We start from the raw sequence: 11,109 nt of genomic DNA on the forward strand, positions 1-11,109 counted from the left end.
ACTGGAACATTCTCTTTCTCCTTCTCCCAGATTTAAGGAGCCAAGACAGAAGCAAGATTTCCCTTAGGAATGATCTTTTATCCTTCCTTTCTTCCTAAACCAGAAGAGAAGATTCATCCTGCTCCTCAGCTCAAGATGAAAAACAACTGTTTGTTTGATAGCTCTACATATCTGTTCATCCCACCAAGGTACTTCTGAGCATGCACGGTTGAAATGATTTAACACGCGGCTGATGACTATCAGCAGAAGAACTTCATGGAGAATGGTAGTCTGTCACAGCTAATGGGCTGTTGTTGCACAGGGACTCCGTACGTGCATTACCAGTGGATGGAGAAGGTGCAGAGAGGCCTTGGCAGACATTAGGAATGGAGTGTTGCTGATGATGAAAAGGCACTTTGCTCGTGAGGGAACGGTGGGAGAGAAAGGCCTTATCTGTCTTTTTGATTAGAAATGCATGCTTCCTTTCATCATCTCAGCTGAAAAATTGGCTCCCGCTCTTGGTTTATGAAACCATTTTTCTTTTTCCTTTCTTCTCAGGTTTGCAAACCCTTTAATAAATTAGTCGCTCTGAGGTGCCGAGGTGTCACAGCAACCTCAGAGGCTTTTCCCAAATGTGTCTTTAATATTTTATAAGTATTTTAAATAGATTCATTTGGTTTGAACAATCTGATTTATTCATGCCACTGGTCTGCCCCCCACACGCAAGTAAAATGGAGGGGGGCTGTTTGCTACAAATGGGACTGTGTCACAAATTTCTCTGAATCAGATCTCAATTTAACAATAGATGTTTAAGAAAAAAAGACCATTATCCTCTAGTTATTGGCATGATACCACCCTGCAGCAACGAGTTGGGCCAAAAACAATAGGTGGAGAAAATAGATGCTTTCTGGGGAAGACTGGGAGAAGTCTTTTATTTTGAAATCCCTCTTTAAGAAGATGCCAGCATAAAAGTCTGAGGAAGCCATTCACTATTCAGCTTTCTTCTTATCTTGCAGAGCCTGCTAAAACAACTAGCTATGATAATTGAAGGCTTAGCATAAGGTTTTACTTTGGCAAGTGTGTACTCATTGCAATACATGGCAACTCTCTTGATATCATGGATTTAATAGAAACACTCAGCATAGAAGGCTGCAAGCGATATTATTGCAAAACAACTGTGTGGAAATTGGAGAATTTGGATTACTACCTCTGGATTAGCTTTCCAGATATGATTGCCTGCCAGAGGTATGGGACTATAACCTCTATTACCTCCATTCAGTACATGTACTGTGGCTTCATACTATACTTGCTGTGAAGAATGAGGAATTGTAGTCCAGCAAAGCTGGAGGAGCTAAGACTGGGCAATGCCAATGTCAGGGCTTTGAAGGAGGCCAGGTCAAAAAACAGGTACCACAAGAAGTTAATTTTAATATTAATGTTTAATGTTATCATTTTAATAGCAATAGCAATGGCAATGGCAATAGCAATAGCACTTAGACTTATATACTGCTTCACAGTGCTTTACAGCTCTCTCTAAGCAGTTTACAGAGTCAGCATATTGCCCCCAACAATTTGGGTCCTCATTTTACTGATCTTGGAAGGATGGAAGGCTGAGTCAACCTTGAGCCTGGTGAGATTCAATCTGCCAAACTGCTGACAGCCAGTGATCAGCAGAAGTAAGAATAAGAAGAATAAGAATAATTTTATTTCTATACCGCCCTTCTCCCGAAGGACTCAGGGCGGTGTACAGCCTATTAAAAGCACAAGACAAACATCAATTAAAATAAAAATAGCTTGCAGTACTGCACTCTAACAACTATGCCACCATGGCTCATCTAATTAATGTTTGATATTGTCTGTTTTAACATATTATATGCCAGAATTCCCCAAACTTTCCAGCTTTGAATACCGGTGGGAGGGGGAGAGGGGATGGTTCCACACAAGCAGCAGGTAAGTGCATGCGCGCATGCAGCTCCATTTCCACAAGCAGTAGGCACGCGCTCCCACTGCTCGTGCAAGTGGGGATGCCTGCGCATGTACTGGCCTGTCACTTCCACACTGGTTCTGAATGGCTCAAGGCCCAGTAGTGGGCAGCAGCCCAAAGATTGTTGTAAACCATGTCACTTGATTGCAAGATGGGCAGCATATAAATTTAATAAATAAATACATAAATTAATAAATAATCCCCCACTTTATTGATATGGACTATAATAACAGAATCATGAAAGCTTGGCTGCATTTCTCCTTCTCCCCCTCTTATACCAAAGAGAGCCAAGAAGGACTACCTTGAGTTTGTTTTTAAAGTTTTCTTATATTCCTGGACTGAGCTCATATTTTACTAATGGCTGTCTTGTATCTTCTCCAAGGTCATCTCTGTTCTCCTATCCAGCTGATCTCCAAACGTGATGGAAGTGAAACCATTTTTTTTTCAGATTTAGTTGCCAGTTATGCTCTCTGTGTCTCTCTAGTTTTTGGCTATGGAAGGCTGGATATTTTTTTAAAAATGCAATCTTCATGTTACAACATGCTGTAATTGCATAATACCTAACTTCCTCAGTTGATGAGATTTGGCAATAAAGTCATAATGGTCAACACTGGTATCTTAACTGCCCTGGCATGTTATCTAAACTACTCTAGGATATGATCTTAACTACAACTTGGACTATTATAAAAGCTTTAAGCACACTCCCAGTTGTCAATTAACTGTACTATTCCTTTAACAGAAATAGTTTAGTGCAGGGCACTTTCTAACATTGCAGCAATAATGACCCAGCCTGCAGTGATAGCTGAATTGCAGTAAATTATGTCTGATCAACAATATGAATAGAAAAAAAAATACTTTTAGCTGTGCATTACCAACGATGTCCTTGTGCAACCCTATCGACATATCAAAAATTTTATTAAAAAAATAAGATAATGTAATGTTATAAAATTACCCTTAGCACCATATAAATGCATGATAAGTGGAGATGTGGACTGGCAAAGAAAGTGAATTCCACTGGAATTACAAAAGCTGCATGCTTTAATAAATTGGAGAAGGCTTATTCATGTGACTTTACAAAGTCAGTTCTAATTGTGTACGAGACAGGGTAAAGAAAAGTTTATGCCTTCCTATGGGCAGCTGTCAATTTGATTAAATTCAGAGGTGAAACCCATTTGTCTTTTTTTAACATTAAAAAAACATGTGTGCTCTCTGTAGAGAACTTAACCCTTTAAATGAGGAGGAGGAGCAGTGTTCCTTATATTAGGAAAGGGGATAATTGTTATATAGGTTGTTTTCCTATAATTTTGTCCACAATAAGTATTTTCATATCTTAGTGAGTGGGGTTGAAGTCTGGGTTGAAAAAAAACAGAGAAATTGTGCCAAAATCATAACAAAGTCCCATTTATGGAAGTTCAATAAATGCCTGAGAAAATTTCAAAATATTTAAAAAATGATAAACACTTTTATTTATTTATTTTTTAAAAAATATTTCAGATCAGAGATGGTGTTGCCATGACTGGCCAAGAAAACTTTCAACTGCAGCCTCTTCAAATTAAGAAAGGTTTCCCAAATTCTCAGGCAGTGCGGTCTCTAAATGGTTCAAAGTATCCAGAAGGTACCAAGTTGGGCAAGACTGAGAAAAAAAACTAACATTAGTAAACTCAATGACTTCAGCAGACAGAAGTTGCACATACCTGGTGAATGCACAGTGCTTCTTCTTTGATTGAAGGGGTGCTCTCTTCATGGGAATTTGGGTACCTAAGACAAAATCCTTCCTCTGTAAAGCAAATGGGAATTTGGTTATACAGGTAGTCCTCGACTTATAACAGTTCATTTAGTGACCAAAGTTACATCACTAAAAATAGTGACTTATGACCATTTCCACACTTACGAACGTTGCAACATGGTTACAAGATCAAAATTCAGACAGTTGGCAACTGACTCACATTTATGATGATTGCAATGTCTGGGGATCATGTGATCCCCTTTTGTGACCTTCTCACAAGCAAAATCAATGGGTAAACCGGATTTACTTAATAACCATGTTACTAACTTAATAACTGATGTGATTGACTTAACAACTGTGGCAAGAAAGGTGATAAAATGAGACAAAGCTCACTTAACAAATGTCTTGCTTAGCAACATAAATTTTGAGCTCAATTGTGGTCATAAATTGAGGACTACCAGTATGAAAAAAAAATCTGGAAAATAACATCACAAGTTGAAAGCCATGTGCTTGTTGGTTTGATTTATACCAGAGCAGGGGTGTCAAACTCATGGCATCCCATTGTCGTCACATGACATATTGCAACTTTTTCCCCCTTCGCTAAACCGGGGGTGGACATGGCCAGCATGTGACACATTCAGCCCGCAGACTGCGAGTTTGACACCCCTGTACCAGAAAATACTAAGCCATTACAAGATTCCCGTGAGTTTGTTGTTGTTTTGGGGTTTGTTTTTACTATTTCAGCTGAGTGAACTATATCCACAGACAGATTTCAGTGCACCTACATAGAGAGATACTTTTTTTCTCCCTCTCAGTGAATCTAAAGTGTTGCAATTTGACTGGTAATCTCTGTGCCTTTTCTAGGATATGTGATTTAAAGCTTCCCTCTCCCAGCCTTCCTTCCTAGTATAACGTGTCCCTGCCTGGTGTGAAAGCCTTGTTGGAAGACTTTTAAGAAAGAAATGAACTGGCAAGACATAGAATCTTAAAGGAAGCTATAAATGGGATAGGTCAAGGACTAGGCATGTAAGCGAAAGGGGAAAATCTTCCCTTTCATTTATACAGCTCCAGTTTCCATGTCTGTGTAGACTCCAAATAAGGCATAGTAGCTTTTCCTAGTTGTGGGCCTGTACATTTTGCCTGACCTTATAATTCTCACAGTTCTAGACATTCCAAGGTAGAGAGCGGGTCATTGAGAGAGAGAGAGAGAGAGAGAGGGAGAGAGTTTGTAATTTCTGGTGCATATTTGCTTCTAAAGTATCTTCTGCATAGTTTCCCAGTGAGATCATGTACCAGGCTTGGAGATTTTTAAATAGGTTATTTTTCAAGCCTGCCTACAAAGGACCTGTCAAATTTAACCACTTTGGACTTACTAAGTAAAAGTGTGAGAACAAAAGTGGTAACAAGGCTTCTCAAAAAAATTACTGTTGTTTATTGGCTTGTTGTTAAACTGGCAGCGGGCTGGATTACAGTGACCTGCAGTTTCACCGGAGTTGTTGTGAAATTTCATTAATATGGACATTATTTCTGATTAACACTTAGATTAACAAAGCTCAACAACTCGTTCTTCCCACGGGTTATTGTAAGGCCAACAGTATGGATTTTTGTTGATTGATATTTTGGATCACTGCAGGAAACATTCCCCGCTGATAGAAAGATCTGAGGCAGGGATGAAATCCAGCAGGTTCTGACAGGTTCTGGAGAACCGGTAGCAGAAATTTTGAGTAGTTCGGAGAACCAGCAAATACCACCTCTGGCTGGTCCCAGAGTGGGGTGGAAATGGAGATTTTGCAATGTCATTTCCCCAGGAGTGGGGAGGGAATGGGTATTTTGCAGTATCCTTTCCCTGCCGTGCCCACGAAGCCACGCTCACTAAGCCACACCATGCCCACCAAGCCATGCCCACAGAACCGGTAGTAAAAAAAATTTGAATTTCACCACTGATCTGAGATCATATGGATCCTTGACTCAAAGGCAAGGATGCTCAGTTCAGTCAGTGAAAACAAGAGACAGCCCAGCAAAGCTCAGGGGAAAAGCTAGTTCTGGGTTAGTTCTCTAAATGATACATTGGAGTTTTTACAAAATTATCTATAACTTTTATGTTAGGGCAGATAAGGTAATCTTGCCATCTGGGGCTCCCTTACTCACTTTTTGAGACATATGAAGCTCCCACTTGGACTGCTAATGGAGAATTCCAGTAGCAAAGCATGAAACTATATTTTTAATTTTTTCAGCAAAAATGCCAACCATTATAACCCATTTTATTATTCTGAAAATACCAAAGCTTCCCGCCCAGTGGTGGGTTTCTACCGGTTTGCCCCAGTGATGGTGGTGGGAGGCTCCACCCACCTGCCCGGACGTCATCATGGATGCTCTGCGCATGCGCAGAAGGGCCGCGCACGGTCACAGTTCCAAACCAGTAGCGAAGGTAAGTGGAACCCACTACTGCTCCCGCCCCAAAGCCTCACATATTTGGTGATAATGTTAAAATATGATCCTTGAAGCTCCTAGAGGCTGAAGAATTTCTTTTCTAAATGTATAACACAAACAATTTTCATCACTGTCTTTTGCCATGAGACCTAGAAACTTGTTTAATTAAAAACTAAATACCACTTGTTGAATCATCTACCACTGATCCTCACCTAAGTTGAAGATCAGTGTTTTCTGATTACCTGCCTCTATTCAAACATGTTTTTTTCAAATATAATATTTTTAAAGAATGCCCAATAATTTTAGCACTAGGTAATTTTCTAACTTAGAAAGAGCTATTATATAGGTTTAAGGTAAAAGACGGCATTTGTTAAAAGAATATTAGAAGAGGTTATTTAATGAGAACAAGGAAATGAGATTTCTCTTTAAAGTGATGGGGTTCAACAATCTCAAACATATACTGTAGTATACAGTCAACCATATTTCAATAATCATTGGATAAATATGTTTTATTTGGAAAAATCTGAAAAAACCCAGCTGAATGGGTTTTTCTGTTCTCTTTTAGAATCACAGCTGTGAAATCCAAAATGTTTCTTAATGAAATAAATTGCTATTAAGATGTTCCTTTACACATTGCCAGAAAAGATAACATAGTCCAAAAAAGAAGACAAAAATAAAAATAAAAATAAATCTATAGTTTGTTTGTTTTTTACAGAATTGCAAATATATAAATAAAGAAGTAGGGGTCCAATATAGAGTAAGCCATACTCCTTTCTTTCTTTCTTTCTTTCTTTCTTTCTTTCTTTCTTTCTTTCTTTCTTTCTTTCTTTCTTTCTTTCTTTCCTTCCTTCCTTCCTTCCTTCCTTCCTTCCTTCCTTCCTTCCTTCCTTCCTTCCTTCCTTCCTTCTTACTTTCTTTCCAATTTCTAGTCATGGAAAGCTTGCAAGGACCTACTTTAAGCTGATCATTGTAATTTTCTTTCTTCTTTGTAAAAAAAGTTGCATACTTCCTATTTGTCCTCTTTGTCTGATTACATTCTCAGCAGGGAAACAATATTGTATGTTTTTCCAAATAGTAATGAAATGACATCAAAATGGCTTCACAGCACTGAACAGAAAACAAAGAACGTTCCTCTTAATATTTATCATTATACAATGCAAACTGTCTGACTGCAAATTCACCACCACATTTTAAGTGACTGCTTGTCTGAACTGTAAATGAATGACCAGGTTCAAAAGACTAATAGCAGGATGGACGCCTCTAATTTTTATCTGTAGTTAGTCCTCAACTTACAAGCATTCATTTAGCGACAGTTCATAGTTAACATTGCCAATGAAAAAAAGTGACCTACAACCAATCCTCACCCTTATGACCATCCCAATATCCCAAGAGTCACATAATCAACATTCAAGCACTTGGCAACTGTCATGTACAATAAATACAAATGTTGCAGTGATAACCATTTGCTATTTTCCCAGCTGGCTTCTGACAAGCAAAGTCAATGGGAGAAGCCATTTGTTTAATGACAATGTGTTTCGTTTAACAACTATAGTGATTCACTTAAAATATGCAGCAAAAAAAGGTCATAAAAACAGGCACAACTCATTTAACAACCCCTTTGCTTAGCAGTGGAAATTCTGGTCCCAAATGTAAGTCGTATGTTGAGGATTATTTATCATTTCAAATCCTGCACAAGATTTCACTTCTCCTATGAAACCTGGAACAACATGGGGCTGCAAAGATCAAGGCATCATCACAGCAGCCACACCTGAATATGGGTGTGTACTAGTTTTTACCCAATCCTCCTCCATCTTTCATTTACCCATTCATTATCTACCAACTCTCTGTGTGTGTTTATGATGTAACATAATTGCAAATAATAGCTTTGCTTGTGTGTCTTTTTTCTCTCCTTTGACCTTGTCAGCGGTATTTTTTTTCCCTAACCCATTTTGGTGCCACTTATAGGCGTGTATGTCTTAGTTTGGTATACTTTGCAGATAGTGTCATCAGAGAGATTAAGAAAAGGTAGGGCAGGGCTGAGTCTAAGTCAAATTGCAATTGCCAAGGATTAGTTGAAGCTTTCAGGATGCTGAAGAAATAATCAGGTATTGTCATGATCAATACTCTGCTTTTAGAACGCCTGATTCCTATGAACTTTGGCATGCTTCAGCCCCTGATTATCTTTTCTGAAAATGCCACTCCCTTTTGGCAAAAGAAAAAGAAAAGTTTATCAGCAGTTTGGGTGTTTGTTTATTTTTGCCTCCATGGGAAAGGGGGATCTGTTTCTCAACTGGGTTCCAGAATTGGAAAGACCCCGAACAGGCCACGCCTAGGAGAATATGAAATGAGCAGCGGCAACAGGGGTGGGTTCTACTTACCTTTACTATCGGTCCGCAATGGGGCCGCGCATGCGCAGAAGTGTTTTGATGATGTCAGGGTCGGTGGGCGGAGCCTCCCGTTGGTTTTACTACTGGTTCTATAGAACCGGTGCGAACCCAGGGGCAACCCACCACTGAGTGGCAAGAATTATTTATGCGCAAAATTGGCAGAATGAAAGCATTTCTTCTGATGGAAAGGTGATAAGGAAAGCGCTAGAATGTGTGGAGATAGATAGGCTGACAATGGAAATAAAAGACAGAGGAGAAACTGACTACTATTTGATTTGGACTTTATGGTACAACTAGTTAGAGAATAGAAGTAAAGATTAAGGATGTTAAAGTAAAATAAATTGTGATAAAAATGAATATAGACTATTTATGTAACTATAACAAGTACACAAGATCAAGCTCCGTGGTTAATTTATAGTTAACTGGACTGAATCCAGTTTTAATGGGAATTTTAATTTCTTTTATTGTTTGAATTTTAATCTGGACTTGCTGTCGCTTATTGCTGTGAGCCGCCCTGAGTCCTTGTGGAGAAGGGCGGCATATAAGTCCGATTAAATAAATAAATAAATAAATAAATAAATAAATAAATAAATAAATAAATAAATAGTCATGTATTATAATGTATATAAGAAAAAGGGAAATAACCTGTATGTACATATGAGGTATACTGATACCGAAGTGCGGTAAAGATGAAAATTGTGATAGAAAACAGAAAAAATGTTTAATATATTTTTAAAGAAAGAATATGAAATGAGCAGCCTGTTTCCTGGGCATCAGATCTGGACCCAAGATGAACAGACCAACACTTGAAAAGGATAAATGAATATTTTTTTTTTTTTTGTAATTTAAGCATAATATGATTTGCCTCAGTGTCATGATAACCTTTTTGCCTGTGGTCAGATAGTTGGGACAATGGGTAACTTCAAAATCCTATTTGTTCTCCTTTCTGATGGTTTGTTACATTTGCCTGGGATTTAGACTATACAGGCTTTCCAATGGAGCTTGTTTGTTTGTTTGTTTGTTTGTTTGTTTGTTTGTTTGTTTGTTTGTGTTTGTCTGCACACATGTGCCTTTGAGTCAGTATTAACTCCTGATGACTGCTTGGACAAGTCCCTGCATTTTTCTTATCAAGTTTTTCAGAAATGGCTGGCCATTGCCTGCTTCCGAGGGCTGAGAGAGTGACTGGCCCTAGGTCACCAAGCTGGCTTTGTGCCCCAGGCAGAAATAGAACACATGGACTCCTGGTTCCTAGCCTGGTGACTTAACCACTATACTACAGTGGCTCTCTAGAGTAGGAATGGACAACGTTTTTTCTGCAGGGCGACATTCCTAATGGAGGAATATCTGTCTTTGTCTCTGTCTCTGTCTTTGTCTCTCCCTCTCCCTCTCCCCCGCTCCCTCTCTCCCTCTCCCTCCCTCCCTCTCTCTCTCCCCCATCCACCTTCCATTTTAAGCAGGTTCCTGAGAGCCATGAAGCCATGCATCATTTCACCTAAAATCTGAACAGACCGCCTGCACGGGATTTTGAAATTAGGCTGTGGAGAGTTATTATGAAACTGACGCTGACATGGGAGCTAGAAGCTGCACCATGTGTTTTCATGAAATAGATGATCGCCCTTTATAAAGTAAAACCTATGACCACACTTGGAGGTTCCTGTTGAGATATGAACTACTATTCTATAATCCAAGTTTTTGAAAGTGGCTTGTGAAATGCCCAAACCATATATTCGTATTCTATATTACTTGAAGATACTTGAGAGGATTCATGTAACCGAAAAGCAGGTTAACCGAGCCAGAATGTAATAACCATTTGGGTAGATAGGCAAAACAAGCCTTGTAAACTTGTTTTTAAAAAATGCAGAATGTGGCCTTCATGTTGGCCTTCAAATGCTTCTGAAAGTCTACTGCAAACATGCTTCACCCTTTCAACCAATTTTGGCTGATGCTGCTGGAAATTATGCTTAGTGACATCTGGGGAGCCTTATGTTGCCCACCATTATTACAGAGATTAAGGGAGTCTATCAAAATCCAACTCTTCCCCACCTCCCACCCTTTTAATGATTTTCTGTCAGTCTTGCCCAACTGGCACAGGATTCCTGGAGGCCTCTCGACAAGGTTAGTCCTCATTCACTATTTTAGGTTTTTGTTCTGTGTCTCTTTTTCTTTACAAAAAAAAAAAAAGTTGCACTTCTGCATACCTAGAAGTTAAGCAAGCATGCTGACATTTCACTCTTCATTCTTCAGTGACTTCATTTCAGCTCCAGCCCTGTTGACATTCACTCTTTGAGTTCATTATTAGAGGGAGTACTCTACTTTTTTTGTATTTCACCTTTAGTTTTCCCTCCTTTGTAAAATTTGATTGCTTGATTATGCCAGCTTCTTCTTCTTCTTTTTTACTTTTCTATTGTCTATTTTATTAACTTCTACAAATATTTCATTATTTTATAGAACTGCTTTATCGTAAAAAAAAAAAAGTGCTTTCTTGCTTTTTACTGTATCCCAAATTAAGAAAATTTTTCCCTTTCCCAATTTCTTAACTGCTATTATCTCCTAAGGATATTACTTTTGTCATATTTTGTTGTTTATGCAAAGTACTGTAACAT

This window comes from Pituophis catenifer, unplaced genomic scaffold (assembly GCF_029215685.1).
Source record: "Pituophis catenifer annectens isolate HBS135680 unplaced genomic scaffold, rPitCat1.0.hap2 SCAF_1, whole genome shotgun sequence".
In the NCBI taxonomy this organism is placed as follows: domain Eukaryota; kingdom Metazoa; phylum Chordata; class Lepidosauria; order Squamata; family Colubridae; genus Pituophis; species Pituophis catenifer.